The sequence below is a fragment of the Macrosteles quadrilineatus genome, unplaced genomic scaffold (assembly GCF_028750875.1).
Source record: "Macrosteles quadrilineatus isolate MER2022 unplaced genomic scaffold, UCM_ALF_1.0 Scaffold_2__2_contigs__length_208266976, whole genome shotgun sequence".
NCBI lineage: Eukaryota > Metazoa > Arthropoda > Insecta > Hemiptera > Cicadellidae > Macrosteles > Macrosteles quadrilineatus.
The window spans coordinates 25,549,004-25,566,399 of NW_026542595.1; positions in this window are offsets into that span (position 1 = coordinate 25,549,004).

Sequence of the window (17,396 nt, forward strand, 5' to 3'; positions counted from 1 at the left end):
ATAACTGTTTTTAATTCACCTGAAATAATCAAAGTCGAATTAAAAACCTAAAATATTGTTTTAAGTATCGATATAACCAAATTAATTACTATCATGACTGAGAACTTGTTACCCTTTGTGTGATTAAAGTAGCTAAGCATAGTCAGTATTTATCATTGCAATTCCATTACTACTGTTATCGATGAATTGTCGATAAAATAGTCGAAGTCGAAGTGTATAATATAGGGAAAATGGTGTACAGGGGGATTATCTTAAATATGATTGTATCAAAATATTTGAAGGTCCTGACGCGAGGAAATGTTTGAACAATAGCATACCCAAGCAGGTCTTACTATTGAATTCCAAAATGTTTTATATACATATTTGTGAATTCTAACGGTCCGTGGGTCAGGGGCATTTTGGTATTTGTAATTACAGGCGAGTGTTGGTCAGGGGTCGCGATGGGGATGTAATGAGTTGTCATGTAAGGTTGACGAGGGACGGGGACGGCATGAGGCTGTACAAGGACGACACTGGATGGCATTCCTGCCATCACTGGGGGAGGCGACTGGCGCTGGCAACTGGCGTAAACAATACATGAAGCGCGGCGTCAAAAATCTGCTACGGAATGTAAAGGTGAATATGTTTTATGATGTTGAAGACTGAAGAGGGATATGACCTAGTTGCTCCAAGGATTACGTTTAACAATCCAAATTGGTTCGATGGTTACTAATTTACATAAAATAATTAATTTTATAGATTTTAAAGTATTAGTTTCTACTAATCTAAAAGATCTGTAAATGGTACAAAATGATGTGTGTTATAGTTAAGTAAAAAAAGTACGTTAGAAAACATTGATACGATATGTTTTTACGAATCTCCTTAAGTAAATGAGGATAAATACAGGGTGAGTTTCTACTAAGCGTGTTAATTGTATCCAGTTATTCTACTCACTAAATTACTCTGAGCTAAAAGGAACAAAAAATGCCAAACAATAATTTTCCAACCCCAACTGTTAGGCTGCAATGGCCGATTATGTGAATTTTTTTAAATTACCTGTAGTAGCACACCACTTTGAAGTTGTAAAGAAATAATTTACAAACTTCTTTATTTATGTTATATGTGACATAAAACGGTGAAATTATGGTTCAATGTCAAGGATGTGGCAATGGTTTTGTAGGAAATTTGACGCTCTTTTTATTGGTATAAGTTATTATGCTGTACGTGTATTGGCTTAATTTCTATGCTCCTTTTAGTGAAGCAAATACAGGTAATTTTAAAAATGCACATAATCGGCCATTGCAGCCTAACGGGTGGGGTTGGAAAATTTTTGTTTGGCATTTTTTGTTCCTTTTAGCGAGTAATATAACTGGTAAAAATTAACAAGGTTAGTAGAAACTCACTCTTTATATAAATTTAGTAAAACATTTTTACTTTATAAAAATACCATTCGCACGGTAAAAAGTGGTTATTTTTAGTGGAGGGCAGTGTTGTTTAGCAGTGTTGTTTCACACACTCATACATATTTTCGATCAACTACAAAAAGTGTCGACGAGATTTATTAATTTTCTAATCAAGATTAACTCATTGATTATTCGAACATAAGGGCTTAAATCAAGAATATTACATAACTTTTGCTCATGTGAGATTTGAACATATATTAAAATTTTGAACAAAAATTAGAGATTGCAAAGAGAAAGCCTAGGCTAAATCACTGAAGAATACTTTTAGAAAGAAAATGTGAAGAGGATAATATTTTGTAGATAAACGCTAAATACGTTTTTAAATAAAAGCTTTGGACATATTGTTTATTTTGCATGTACAGAATTAAATTAAATACATTTATAAATAATGACCCAACGAAATGTTTTATAATGCATTAAGTTTGTCTAAAAAAGATTTTAAGGTATGTCGGTGTTTTCAACCAAGAGATCGTAACAGTTCGACAGATGCCCACCAGATGGAACCTGTGTTCTCATGAATTCAGTGGTCCCAGAATTGTAAATTATTGAAACACTGTACGTTGTCTTCAATTACATTCTCGAATATTCTAAGACATTAGTTATTATTATTTAGATAACTAGAAAACTGAACGTTAATTCATGAAGTTATTATTTGTTGTTCCTTATAGTTTTTTACTAGACATAATATCTAATCTATCAATAATAATTATAATGTTAAAATTGAAAAGTAATTTAATGATTAATTTAGTATTGCCCTAACTTATTGCCTTGAACATTAACACATTTGTTTGGATTAATGAGACACCATTTTGTATTGATTTGTACATCCTTTCTATTAGATATCGCTTGAATTTCAAAGGTTTACTGGTAGATGCAGTTTGTTTAGGACACCAAAGTGAATTCATCAAATGAATCCCCCAATTTCGTTAAGTTTCATTGTGGCCCCCGATTACTCTATGGTGATATGCTAGAAATCGCCCTATAGAACAATATTACATTACCTTGTTTATGGTCAAGAGATTCATATTGTTTGGTTTCAAAGCTCGAAATGGTTTAATTTTAAAGTCCACGGAAACACTAAACGCATAATTAATCCTCTTTAATGAAGCCATACCAAGCTTAAACTACAAATGTGTATCTCTCGATCTAACCTTGTTATTGAATACAAATCATTGGAAGTCAGTTTTAAGATAACTGTTCACATGGCGAAAGCTACATTATGTTTGACAGGTTAAAAGGATCATCCGAATCTAATTGGATTCTGACCGATTATTTCCAGATTGTGACAGCAGCTGAGATCCACATAAACGTGGCCATTAACTATGAAGAATAACGTCTTTTAGAAATCGGCGTTACAAAACCAAACGAAAAATCTGAGAAGACCCAAGGAACTGCGGTCACGATTAGCAACAGTTGGATGGATTTGTAAGCGATCCCTCCAGGACCGACGGGAGAGTACAATAGAGGGACAGCTGACTAGGAGAATACCGGACATTATCTCGACAACCGATGAAACCACCGATCATAGTGGCAGTCTTGTGTTATAGGCAAGATGTGTGAATTTCGTAAAGAATAACTTAGATACCTAACTAGTAGGCAGCTAATGGTTATACGTGAATTATGCTTAATCCTGCCTTAAAAATAATTCAATATTTCGAAACTTTACTACTGGTTCAGCTCATTTATAAACTATACTACTTTTTTGGAGATATTTTAGTAAAAGTATAATCAGGCAAATATAAATTCGCTTAGTCTGCAGGTTTGCTGCAGCGGGGGTATTAGTATCCATCGGGTCTTATAAACATTATAGCTATAACATATTGGAACAACGATAGCATTTTCTCTTAAAATAAAATAAACTTACTCAGTTCAAATGAGCCAATAATGTTGACTCATCTGTAAACATTTGACAAAACGTCCCCGCTTACAGCTGCAGCCGACATAAAGGGCGTAATTATAACTACGAGTTTCCGCACTGCACCCCAGCAGCATGATGCATTAAACACAGCAAATGAAATTACAAAGCATTGAATTCAATCACAAGGCGTGATTGTGTTGATTTACAATGATAATTGAAAAGACAAATGTTAATTGTTCGGCAGCGAGAATGACATTACGCGCTATTCGGTCAGTTTGTGAAATGAGATTAATGATGGAAAGGCACGCGTTGAACGCTGAACACCCTCCTGTCATTGACATTGCCAGCCTTTCATTGCTCAGTGCTGGTCAACACATACTCGATGATTGTCTGCCTTTATGTCCATTAGATTCGTCCATTGTGTTGCTTTAAATGTATTGCGTCTGTTATAAGTACATCCATCTAATAAGAATCACTTCTTAACTTTTATCCATATCCGTATCCAAATTTAAATACGTTTATACATCTAAAGTCTTATGCATCTAATAAAGTTTAATAAAGTCTTATACGTCAACACGTATTTAAATTTGTATATGGATGTGGATACATGTTACGAAGTGATTTATTACCAAACTAAAAGAGGTCTCTTAAAATTAAAAATTGTAAGTTAGATTTATTAATAAAAAGTGCATATTTTATCAATATGTTGGTACACTAATGTTTGATTGGATTTGAAAAAAATATAATGTTATTTATAATAACATATAATAATGTTATTCATAGCTTCATGGAAAAAGTATGCGAATTACAAATAATATTTATTAGTCAACTATAATGTATACAAAGATCCGCGATATAATGTCATCAAGTCAACGTTTACGAAAATACAATTAGTATTAAGTTTACACATTTTACATTCTTTGAACGAAACAAAATAAACATAAATGTGAGCAGCGGCGTTTCCTGTCAAATATGCTACTTATTTAGACTTTTCAAATCAACGAGTTCACTCAGATGTTCCGAAATCAGACACCTTTCAGCAAAGCTTGTTTACGCCAAGTCTTGTCGGGGGAGGCGACTGTTCGCGTATGAAATTTGATTCTGTAGAGGGGATTATACACAATGTCGCCTGATTAGGAAATGATGTGCTGCTTGGTCATGAATCAGAATATCGACCACTCCGCCGGACGCGTGCGCGTTGGCGATTAATTAAGAAGCCTATCGAAATGGGGCTATTACTGGTCCTTGTTGACACCATAAATTTCGGTTCGCCGATTACTTTAAAGAATGGCTTGAAAAACTCTAATTAACTGCTCAATGAGCAGTAATACCTGGCTCAGATTTCGAAAAAAATTCATGAATTCAATTTGACTAGAAAATTCAAAATCGGATTTAAAAAAATAACATTTTCGGAGGTTATTAGTTAATTAAATGTCTACGTATGTTCAGTTTCAAACACTTCCTTGCAATGAAATCAAAATTTTAGCCAGTAAAAATTTAACTAATAATTAATAGTAATAACACTATATTCTGTATGTAAAATTGTATTACGTTATACGAACTTTGTAGATACTATCATAGAAACAGTGACTACAGAAATCCATATCCCTCAAATAATCTTTGGAGCAGAGAGCGCAGGGATGGTGATTTGCGTTAATTTACAACCACTGAGGACGTATACTAAGTAATCGTGGATGTAATTGGAAGAAAGAAGATTAATAGTGTTACAAGGAGGATATCTGTGCCGGTGCCGAGGCGCGAGCCTGCACTGCAGAATTAATTTATCCAAGACAACAGAGGAACCGCCTCTTCTTGTTCCAACTCACGACCCTTTAATTAAAAACCTTTATATTGCATGTCCCAATATTGCAAGCCTTATTGACTTATTGCGCAATATACTTTACAACACCTCCTTTGTGTTAGTTTTATATTAGTTAAATGAGAGATAGCCATTGACGATTTTTTACGTTAAGTACGAGATATACATGTAAAATATTCACAATAGTATGCACAACAATAATTTACAGCCTAAAAAGTATATCAAGAAGGTAAACTTTATATTCATATTTGTTAACATAGTTTTAATTTCCTTACGTATATGTGTAATTACTTACACATAATTTTACTGATCATTTAACAAGTAAAAAAGGTTTAAATCATTAAATGTAGTATAATTTACAAGAAAGCAATTATAAGTTATCATAGAGGCTGAGGCCAGTGTTGTCTTCTGCTAGTGTAGAAATAAATCATTCTCTTGTTGCAGGGAAAAATTAGTAGCGAATCAGTAAGTTATCAATTATCACAGAGGCTGCGGCCAGGTGTTACTCTGTACGTCTACTACTGTACAGCTAAGTCACCAGTACGGCATTATCAGCTATCACAGGGGCTTTGGCCAGGTGTTGTCGTCTGCTACTGTGCAGCTAAGAAAGTCTGCTGCTTCAGTTAACAGTCACCAGTACGGCATTTATCAGCTATCACGGAGGCTGTGGCCAGGTGTTGTCGTCTGCTACTGTACAACTAAGTAAGTCTGCTGCTTCAGTTAACAATCACCAGTACGGCATTTATCAGCTATCACAGAGGCTGTGGCCAGGTGTTGTCGTCTGCTACTGTACAGCTAAGTAAGTCTGCTGCTTCAGTTAACAGTCACCAGTACGGCATTTATCAGCTATCACGGAGGCTGTGGCCAGGTGTTGTCGTCTGCTACTGTACAGCTAAGTAAGTCTGCTGCTTCAGTTAACAGTCACCAGTACGGCATTTATCAGCTATCACGGAGGCTGTGGCCAGGTGTTGTCGTCTGCTACTGTACAACTAAGTAAGTCTGCTGCTTCAGTTAACAATCACCAGTACGGCATTTATCAGCTATCACAGAGGCTGTGGCCAGGTGTTGTCGTCTGCTACTGTACAGCTAAGTAAGTCTGTTGATTCAGTTAGCAGTCACCAGTACGGCATTTATCAGTTATCACGGAGGCTGTGGCCAGGTGTTACTCTGTACGTCTGCTACTGTGCAGCTAGTAAGTCTGTCGCTTCAGTTAGCAGTCACCAGTACGGCATTTATCAGTTATCACAGAGGCTGCGGCCAGGTGTTACTCTGTACGTCTGCTACTGTACAGCTAAGTAAGTCTGTTGATTCAGTTAGCAGTCACCAGTACGGCATTTATCAGCTATCACAGAGGCTGTGGCCAGGTGTTGTCGTCTGGTACTGTACAATTAAGTAAGTCTGTTGCTTCAGTTAACAATCACCAGTACGGCATTTATCAGCTATCACAGAGGCTGTGGCCAGGTGTTGTCGTCTGATACTGTACAATTAAGTAAGTCTGTTGCTTCAGTTAACAATCACCAGTACGGCATTTATCAGCTATCACAGAGGCTGTGGCCAGGTGTTGTCGTCTGCTACTGTGCGGAGAAGTCACCTGACCCGACTGTTGATTGTCCGTAATTGGGCAGACGGGTTCCCGCCAATCTTGTTAAAACTGATTGTTCTCATTAAAACCCTGCTCAATAGTCTCGGGAATGCCATCCGTCCGTCATTGCACCGCTAAATTGTTCTTCCTCCGTTGTTATATCCTTTTACAGATTCTAGTCTCTTATATGACTCAAAATAAGCTGGAGTCAAGCGCCGTCTCGAATTTACAATCACGCCGCACGTATTTGTATTCTATGTGCTTAGCCAATTATTTTCCGCAGCTTTGCACGGCCGCGTACAAATAATAGCCAGTGTTTCGTGTTATTTACGTGCTCTCGCGTTCCTTCAGTTGTAGATGACTGTATCTCGTGTCGTCACTGCTACAGTGTTGCTGGTCGCTGTCCAACATTTCGCGAACATACGAATATAAATATAAATTTTTTGCTAAGCTGCTCGTCATGCAGACTTATATTAGTGTCAACTATAATATTATATCACGATATAGCCTACATATTAACGTCGTAATTAAGCTATGAAGCACGTACGATACAGTTGTAAGTATGTTCACACTATTCAAGGTATATGAGTATGTTTTAGATATAAATCAGTTAGTTGCGGTTATATCGACTTAAAGTGGTCGTTTTTGGTGTTACGGTTTTTGAAAACAGTAAACATAAGGCCTACGTTTTATTTTCTATTCTCGTGTACTTGATGTATGTTATTTGGAAGGAGGGCGTAAACATACTTCCAATGATAACCAAACAGTTTTTTTAATCTACTTATTTGATATGCAGAAATAAATTTCAAGAAATAGTGAAAATTGTTTAGTTTTTTTATTTTAATAGAAATAACAATTTGATTTTAAACAATAAACAACGCAATAGAGGTCAAAGTTGTCATAACACGTCTCACAGTCTTATGAAACCCACTCAGTACAGTCTCAACTAGAAAGCATCTAGTTGATTGTTTGCCACGCAGATGCGATAGTTTTACAATGCCGGCGGCGGAGCTATAACTGCATTATGATAATCACAGCCGGAGATGACGTATGACGTATAACGTATAACGTAACGTATGACGGGTGCCAAGTGCATACATTAGAGGTCGAACACCCAGCATTTGCATGTGACACCCTGACTGACAGTCGGCTTCTGTGTATTGTGTTGTATTGTATGTATATACGCACTCCCTATACGTAGCCAGATTGCCATCGATATTGTTCTCTGTTAGTTGTCAACCTAGCTTGTATTAATGTAAGTTAAAACGTTCCCTTCAATACATTATATTGCAACTTCGTGAGGCGGCAAATAGATCGTGTAGTATGTTGGTTGTAAGAAAATCATCGTAATCTGAAATTGTACATGGTGCTAAAACAGGACGTGTTATTTAAGTAAAAAAATAATTTGGAATCCTCAAGTAAACATCTACTAAGTAAAATATATTCAGGTAATATATACTCTCGTAAAAGAAAGAACATTGTATCCCAAAGAATGTCAACTGATACTTGGAAATATATATTTGTAAAATCCTCTCTGGAGTGTTATAGACGGCGTGATAGAAGAGGTTGAAGTCGTTTTCAGTGTACAGTATTTTAGGTGGGGCGAAGATATTACCACCTAAAATGTTTCTTCGAACCGAAAATATAATAAAGGTTGGGGGTGTGGTATATTAAAATCACCCCGCCCGCTTGGAGTTTAAAATATGGATGGGTTAATGTTATTTTCTTTGCTGTTAAAAAAGCTTAATGATGTTTTTTGTTTGGCTCTTACAAAATTACCAAAATCAGTTTAATCATGGTTAGATCAATAGACCTTTTAATTATTTACAAATACATACATGATCCAAAATAATATTTTCCACCGTAACATAAGCTACATCACTACGCAAGAGTGTTGTAAATAAAAAAAAAAAAATTGATTAATATGTTTCCAATTAAAAGAACTGTTCATTAATGTAAATTGTAAATGTCTTTATAAATACACAAATGTGACGAATTACCAACATTGCTGGGAGCGGTGGTGAAGGAAGCATCTGTTACATTATCTATAGAACTATTAACGTGCGGCTCAATTTAGTTTCAACTATTCATTCATCATGTCATCATTTAAGATTGTTTATCACAGTGAGTGATTGGCGTGATAATATATAATGCGAGTATCTCGACAGTAATACAGAAACTACAACAATTATTATAAATATGTGATACGTGGGGGTTTTAATCAAAACGTATATCAAATTGCTATGATAAGGGTTGGAAGGATCGGTGATGAAATCCGTACCGTGAGTAAAGTTATAGGGATCCCAGAATAGCGTTTAATATTCAAAGCTGCATGACATAAAGGGTGATTGGGGGAATAACACGTACATTACCACAGCAGGGTAGCATTTGCATCGGACACTGTTGACCGCACGTTGACCCCCGGGGCCTCACTCCCAGGGTGGGTACTGTCGTACTGTGTAGGCCACATGTATACCACCCTCCACCACCACAGCTGACACCATAGGCACCGCCGGAGGAGCTATCGGTAAGCATTCAATGGGGACCTTATTAAAACTATGTGATGGGGTATTAAATATCCTTAATTTTAACGCTGCTATAAAACTGGAAGTAATATTTAATCCAAAACTAATATTGTATTCCTTTTGTAGCCATGGATGGAATTAAAAATTTGATTCATTCAAAGTGTGCTGACGTAAATTTTTGAATTTCTGTTAAGTACTCCAACTTTTTAGACAAGCCTAGCTGAAATGACAATAGTATCATATTTGATGCCAAATTAACTATCTCAGTTGACCGAAAATAGTATTTTTGCCATTTACACCTAGTGGCTCGTTCAACTTATCATTTTTTAATTTAAAAACATGTTATTGGCTGGTTTAGATGAGACCAATAGGCATGTCTCCTTCAGTATTCAAACATGTATAGTTTGTGCGATGCTACAAAATATTTTATGGTGACGTGGTTTTATCCTAAAAATAAACATAAATGTTATCACCTAAGATCTGACATCAACGTTGAAATGTGTGCTTACTATAGTAGCTCCGCTTGTTTGTTTTGCTTCTTGGTACTATTATATTTGCGTTTAAGGCAATGTATGCAATGTTCCTAGTAACTACTAAACACCTATCCCGCATTGCTCAAGTCAAGTGTTTACTAATATGTAGGAGTATTATCCAAGGCTCATCTCTGTGGGAATAATCTAGGGTAACTAACACTCAACCCTCAACACTGGAGCCTCTCTGAGCCTGTTACTGTAAGCTCGTTGAGAGACCCCCCCCCTCCTCTCCCAACATAACCTCCACACTCACTCTCAGTGATTATACCAAGACTTCCTTCATCAACATCAAAGGTTAATGTTATAAAGCAAGACATTGATGAAGTTATCAATATAGAAGGGGCATTAGCAAGATTCTCGGGGGAAACCAGCATTAGATGATCTTACGTTAACGTTCAACCCACCTTCGACGTGATGGGAAATCGAGTGAAGTCTGACACTGGCTTACACTGGTCGTGTCATCACGTTTGTCTAGTTACACAATATGATAGTAACGATAAGTACACGATCAATACAGGTAGTATCATGATTCTATGATTTAACAAGAATTACATTAAAATGCACCAACAAAGAGTATTTTCATCATTCTGGTGTATCATTGAGAGTTAAAAAAAGATATTTACCAAGTTGAGAAATATATGTTAATTGTATCAAAGTGTGTTGTGTTGTATTCTACTGAATGCGTCACTCTCCCAGGGGAGATCACTAACCCTCCGTACGCCGATGTGTGGGGCTTATCCCCTACAACCTGGATCTCTAAACCGTCTTTCAAGAAGTCTGGTATTTCAATGTTATATTTTAACAGTTTCTTACACGTGTGCAAGTGTGTTAACATACCGTGTTGAATTTAATATACTAGAGTATTGTCTTAAAAAGGGCTGACCTAATAAGAATCGACTTAAAATATTTTTAGCCAGAGATCTTACTTTATAAGCTTTATATGGTTTGAGTTCTTCTTAAAAAATTTTTTTTAAATAAAAAAATAATACTAGATCTCTATGACGTGAACATATTGAACAAGCTACGAAACTAACGGTACTATGTTACAGGGTTATAGATAATTTACTCTGGATTTATATCGTCAACACCTAATGTAATTACCCAGCTTGACAAATATACTATTGTTGGGTTACACTCGACATTAAGAACCAGAAACAACGGGAACCACCCGACCGAAATTAATAGAAACAACAAAAACGTTATCGATGTCTCCATCATGATGTCAGCCGCAACGTAATAACTCAAATGATTAAGAGTCGTGTAATGAAAAGCTTCCGTGATCCATCAGGCGAAATCTGATAAAACAGCTGGTCTGGTCAGCTGACACACGGAAGCGCCCAGAGCTCACGACATCTGTAGCGGGATACAAAGAGATCAGTTACAAGGCGAATGAATTAATTGGTTCCAAGGGGCCGCCATCGCCAGTTAGCAATCCGATTTCTGTTAGGAACGGACCTAATGGGATTATTGGCTTTCGTCTGCACTCTTGCGTTATGGTTTTTGGCCGGTTCTTTCTACCGGATGAGCGCACACAATCTCCTCTCTTGGCAGAGGTATAACCTTGTTTAGCGCAAATCTCTACACTTTACACGGGCCACGATTCCTTTATATGTGTCGTTAAATACGACTTTTTGAGTTTTTTACGTACCTCAACCGGGATAAAATACTTGTGTAGACAATTGTCTACTGTGAGAAGCTACGAAAGATACTTTGGTTAATAATGTGTAAATTTTGTGAACGGAAAGTTTTAATGGTTGTATTTTTTTTGTATCTCAGTAGAAATGTTTGTTTTTCCCAAAACGTTTTATTGCTTTTAAAGGCAAAAAATAACGTACATCGTTAACGATTTGCCTACATGTTTTGGATATTTAAATTAATTTAAAATAATAACAGGTCAGGGTTTAGTAATGAATATGCAACATTAGACGAAATGATAAGTTTCCCAAAAGTAATATATTGGTTTAGAAGAAACATCGACTTTAAATTGTGAATGCATTTACACTATGTTTTCAAACATGCACAACACGTATGAACAAAGATGCACAACAAAATACGTTGCGTGGTATTATTACTTGATCGTATTTAAACAACTTAGTTTAGAAGTTTGTTTAAAACACTGGACACAAATTAGTTTGTGCTAGAACGTACAACAAATACCTACTACAACGTATTCGTAACGTTGATTTACTTGTAGGAACAATCACAGTTCAAATATCCGTGAATGTGTGGTTTCTGTATTATTCACTTTTGATATAATATTTATCGATATACATATTCATATAAATAGATTATCCTCTCACCCAAGTTCTGCCACGGGCAGTGTCGCCACAGGGGTGCTGCAATAGGGGAGGACTGAGCTCAGCTCAGCCCCTGTTTTGCGTTGTTGCATTGTTGTAAATTACAAGGACATAAACAAGTTGGCCGCTCGCAAAGCCTCGCCCGCGTTTATACTCCACTCCCGCGTGAAATAAACCAGCATTAGCTCCCGTATTATGAGACGTTATTTTCACAAACCCGCATTAAAACAACATGAAACGTCTTTTATGCTTTGTCTGACATTAGGGATTGTATACAGCTGAGTGAACCGTAACTTGTAAATTAGCCCAGATGCTAACAGGTGACCTTGAACTTACATGAACCCTCGGCGTACTCTACATTTCTGACTTAGAATTTTACAATAAACATTGTGTTATAAAGACATCAAAAATATATAATAATAATTTTGAAATTTAATTTTGTAATTTTAAATAATTTGTTGTTAATTTTAGTAACAATTATTTTCTTTTAGTATGTACTTTTATTCGTTATTTTAACAGCCAAGTTATCATACATATAAACTAAAAATATATTAAAATAATAAAGATAATCATAATAGTATGGTACAGATATATTATACGTTTAAAACAGTTTGTAGGCCTAAACGGGTGGATATATCGATTGTCATGTGAAATATATTGTGGCTTATTACTTTATGTTAACTTGGGTAGACAAATTATTAGCTGTTATTTTCCGCACAGTCAAGCGATACATTATAAATTCTCGATCAAAATGATAAACCTTAAACGTAGTTTTCGTATATATGTGGCTAAAGATGATTGTCTATTGGGTACTTCGGTATTATACGGAGGCCACCCTTATAAAGCGCGCTGCGGCGGTTATGTTAGGTTGAGTTATCATAAATCGAAAGTATGACTCATCTGGTATCGTTCGATTCATAACGAATTGAGGAAATTCCTACAAACATATTTATGATAACTCAACCTAACATAACCGCCTCAGCGCGCTGTAAAATGTGTGGCCTCCGTATAATACCGAAGTACCGTTTATTGTTTTCAGAAGACTTGTCTTATAGGTTGAAAAAAAAGTAACAATCCTAAATTTATTAGGCCATTTAACATATAAGTAACTAGGTATTGTTTGGAGGTATTGTTGTATATTATTGTCTGTAAACCAATTACAATCAACTACTATACTATCAAACAGATAACCGCTCATGTATCCTACCAAAGCTTCTCGACAGGGATTCAGCTATTGTCGCGCTGAACAATACACCTTGAGGTCGCAGGATTACACATATTTGATTGTGGTAATCCTGAGAAGCGCAGAAGCGCCCAGCTGATGTCGTGTAGTTGACGATCACCGAGCGTGCCAAACGACATCACACGGTCCACAACCCCACCTGCGTCTTGAGGTGTAGCCCATTGTGTCCTTCGTCGTTTAATTGAGGATCCTGCCAGCTGTCACCCAGGATCACCTGAATGTCCTCGGCACCCTCGCATCAACTCCGCTCCTGTGGCTTCCTGTCACATCGAGATCGCAATTAGGATACGACCTCAGCATCCGCCGCCGCGCGCCGCGCCGCCAACTTGCGTCATTTGCCCGTGCAACTTCAGGTGATTTCCTCCGCAGGGCGTAGGGATGGGGTTGTTAGAAATCGGGTACTGTAGAATGTAATAGATACAGGTTGTAATTAATCAGGTTGTTGTAGCTTAACATGTGTATCATTTAAATCGTAACTTAGCTCATCTAACCAAACCAACCCTAGCGTAATCTAACATATGCATACTAGCCTAAACGCAACCATTGGAATCTCTACTTAACTTTGTTATGGTCCATAGGAGCAAAAATAAAATTCCTAAATATTAAATGTATACAGTCTCACGGATTTGCTACGTATTGATTTAATTACACTCTCTAAGCAATTACCAAGAAATATATGCAAATTATTGTTATATACGCTTCAAATTAATCACTCATAGCATAAAATTACACCCCACGAGCACATTGACATTAACATGGGATAACCCTTTAACCACTTAAACATTGTTACATAGTAGTTATGAGACTATACGATTTTTACATACAAATTTGCGAGTGAAAAAGTAATAAAATGATTGCTTAGTGTTTTACAAGACAGACACAAAGCGCTTTGACAGTGTTTGTGAAGATTGTTTGAGCTTCGCCGCGGGATAATTATGTTGGGCCAGGTGTCCAGGTTCGATGAAGGTCCCACCTCCCACCTCCAGTGTTGGACTAAGGTTATTACATTCATTGTTATATAGACACTGCATATGTATAGCTTAGTTCAAATTAACAACCACTTTGACTAAACCAAAGATTTGGTTTATATGATGTGCATTTTTGTAGATTATCTCCAAAAAACTAAAAAAAAAATTCTATTTATGTAAACAAATGTTACTGGTCTTGTTCTACAGAATAATGAACTGTAATAGATTAGGAAGTTATTAAAATAATAGAAAAGAATATAGTATTTGGAATTATTTAACAACCTTCTTAATTTATTTATTTCCCTTATATACTATCTGCAAGTAAAATAACCCCGCCGCAGCAAACCTGCCGCCGAAGCGAATTTCCATTTTTCTCTATTGATTTTCAATTAAATGTATTTAATTAACATTAGGTTTTATGAGTACCTAGGCTTGCTGCTACAAGGAGGGTAAAAAGTGTGTTTTTTAGTAAAATATTATTAACTTAATGTAAAATAAATAAATTTACCAAGTTTGATCAAAATATATCCATAAACAAGCAAAGTACAACATTTTACAATATTCAACATAAGAATAACATGGGAATTTTAAATAACAGTTTTTTTTTAATTTTCTCCGTAACCAATAATTGTACAAAAACACTTTGATATACTAAATTATTTGTTTTTTAAGCTCTTTAAAAAGGTCTGAAGTGAAATTGGGAATTTTTGTGTTTAGAGGGTCAAAAATTAGAAAACCCAATTTTTACCCCATTAAACCCCCCGTAAAACCCCGTTTCCATGTTCCCATCATCCTGGTTCGCGAACTCATTCAAGTTTATCCCACCTTACACCTTCAAACCAAATTTAATCAAAATCGGACAAATATTACTCAAGTTATCGTGTTCACGGACACACATATATATATATATATACATATAAATACCAACAAAATAATGGTGTTGACTAATAACAACAATACAGCAATACAGCGATGACCTGCGCTCCTGCTGAGGTGCAGATACTGGTAGCGATACATAGGCGACCTGCGGATGAGGATGGGATGAGAGGAGCCGGAGCGTGAACGTCTCAAGAGGGACAATCTGGTTACACAGCCACCGCAACAATAGACCGGCCACTTTGAGGCCAGACAATGCCAGGCGGCGACTATTGTAGGGACTAGCGACTGTGGCGGCATCCACGGAAGACAGGAGGAGTTCCCACAGTGTGTCTCCGATACGACATGGTTATAATTGGCCTCACACCTAGCTTGTGTAACATAGACACCTGGGGTACGAGCCACTGTACCTACACACACACACACACACACAGGTGTTGACCTATATCGCTTTAAACAAACGAGGAGTCAGGGATGTTAGAACCATCTTTAGAATCGTCTTGAGTCGTTATGTTGGGCGAATTAATGAAAGAGAAATTGGTAGAATTCTGGCCTAGCAAAACATGTTAGAGAAAGATATAGTTTGTAGCTTTTGAAACATTGCCATACTCACAGGAGGCCCAAACATTAATCATCATAAAATGATCATTAGTTAATGCTTATATCAAAGCCATTGAAAAGAGGTGATTCTATAAGTGCTTATTATATCCCTGTGGGGATGTTTTGTGTACACACTATCTCTTATTATGACGGGAAATATGATTAAAAAGTGTTTTATAATAGACCTGTTAATGGACGAACTGCTAATAAAGCTTAATCATATATTAAATAAACTAAACATATATTAAATATGCAAACATAAGACATGGTTGCAGTCATGATCTGATCACTGTGCACTGTTCTACGCAATTTCTGTATTTATCTTAAGAGTAAGTTCGAGTAGAACTCTTCTTTTAAGAATCACGAATAAGAATATAAGACCAGAATGACTCGTAAACAAAAGTCTAATGAATTTACTGTTTAAATTGCTCCAATCACTATTTGTACAGTACGGTATTTATGATGCTAGTCCGATTTTATCTTAACAAAAACAGACCAATAACAATAAAAGTAATAACAATAAGGACAAAAATTAAAAACAATATCAATCATCTGTCATGAATAAGATGGAAATATACTAATTAAACTAATGTATGGTTTATTCATTGGCAGTGTTCAACTTCACTGTAAAATAAAAAAAATAAATTAACTTTGCATAATGAGTTAAATTGAACAGAACATAAACGGTTTTCATGTTGATATGGTAGAAATTAATTCGTGCCTAATGCCCAAACCAAACATTTGTGTGGATCTGAATATCTCAACACGTTTGTGACGGAATGCTCGGTGAAGTGGGAAACCGTAATCCAGATTTCAGGTTTAGGTAATGTAAACAATTACATCGCTTCACTAACCACATTGCACTAATGTAGGCCTACTCTATATCTGCTTATACAACCACGGACCGAGAATTAAATCACAATGTGCTAACACTACTATAGTCTCACGTATTTAATCAATTAATTAGAGTTTTCTCTTGATGTTATTCAACAGGTAAACATATGTGTACTCTATAGTATCAAATACTTCCAAATTAAAATTTGTATCAATAGTGACGTTCAGGCCTATCACGATATACTCACTGAGGCATTCTAAAACCTAACTTTTTAACATTCTACTAAGCGTAGCGTCATATTTTGCTAAACTAAATTTTAAAACGTTTGTTTTTTTTTGTAAATTTTGAAGGGGGATTTTAGTCACAAATACAATGTAAGTTGTGATAAGTTATAGCACCACAACTTACATTGGACTTTGATATAAGACTTTGATGTAACATTAACATTACCTTAAATGTTGAAAATGAAAGAACAAATATTAAAATATAAAATGTTTGTTGTAAATACAACAGTTTACAATTTTCATTTTTTGTTTATTGCATAGCTCAATAATATAGTATAATGAGGCTAGTATAGTAATTCAGCCCTTCTTAAATTATTTCCATTCTTTGTTCCCAAAGTAAAGTATGACTCTGCCCTTGGAAATCTTCAGTTCCACATCAAACAAAACTGCAGTGGAGCAGTACTTGGCCCGAACAATACTGTAATAGCAATAGAACTTTTTTGTGGGAATACAGTTTTGAAGTACGTAATAACGGTCACAACGATAAATTAATTAACGAGAATCGTACAATTACTGCATAGCTTACTGCATTTG